Below are 1,019 nucleotides of genomic sequence, written 5' to 3' on the forward strand. Positions count from 1 at the left end.
ACGTCTCCCTTCACCCACTTTTCAGTCAACTGACAAGGTTTTAACCCGTTCAAGTCAGGTTTATCATTTTTACCTCCAGTTTCTCCCCAAGTTTGGGTTTTTTAAACAGTCTGGCCCTCGGCCTGAGTACATTGGAAAGTGGATAACGTGCAAACCCCCCCACCCCAACCACACCCTACCCCCACCACACAACAAGAGGTTGGGGCAGTCTCCCTCGGTGGTTTGCCTGGGTGTGTCCTTGATGGGGACCGGCATACCAGGGTCCCATAGTCATAGGTCGTGTCTAACTGCACCTATTGGTCAGAGCGCCCCAGGCCAATCTTGGAAGTTCCTCTGCTCCTCATAGTGCGCGAGTCCCCATCATGGGCCCAGCTGCTGCGTCTGTAGCCCCCCTGGAACTGGGAGGCAGGGACCACCATCAGTCATTCTGCCAAGGCAGCTTCCTGTGCCCTCCCATGTCCTTTCCATGACCTTGAACCTCTGCAGAGCCCCGGACACCACCAGGACCTGTGCTCCTGGTCTCCCTCTGCCAGATGGGTCTTTGACCAGGTGAAGACTTAGGGAGCATTCTCCTGACATGAGATTGGAGACCTGGGTTCTCTTGTCCCCTAAAAAAAGAGTCCTGGAGGCACCGTGGTCGGGCTGTGGCCTGCAAGGTCGGCAGTTTGAAATCCCCAGCCGCTCCTTGGAAGAAAGACAGGGCTTTCTAGCCCACACGCAGGTACGTTCAGGTGAAACCAGCGATGTTTTGCATTTAGTTGCTCATTTTCTGCCAAGACTCATGAAGCCAACATTGCCTGAAATGTCTGACAAATGAAGCACATTGCTGTGGACAAAGATGTGAGCGAGAAAATGAAAATAAAGGTAATTTTTTCCTTTTTAAACAAAGAAGTTAGGAGTTACAGTCCAGGGAATGCCCAGGGGTCATTCAACCTTGTCCCAGAGCAGTGGTCCTCCACCTTCCACATACCCCGACCCTTGAATACAGTTCCTCATGTGGTGGGGAGCCCCCAGCCATA

The sequence above is a fragment of the Echinops telfairi genome, unplaced genomic scaffold (assembly GCF_000313985.2).
Source record: "Echinops telfairi isolate 266 unplaced genomic scaffold, ASM31398v2 ScPeMD7_655;HRSCAF=1070, whole genome shotgun sequence".
Classification (NCBI taxonomy): domain Eukaryota; kingdom Metazoa; phylum Chordata; class Mammalia; order Afrosoricida; family Tenrecidae; genus Echinops; species Echinops telfairi.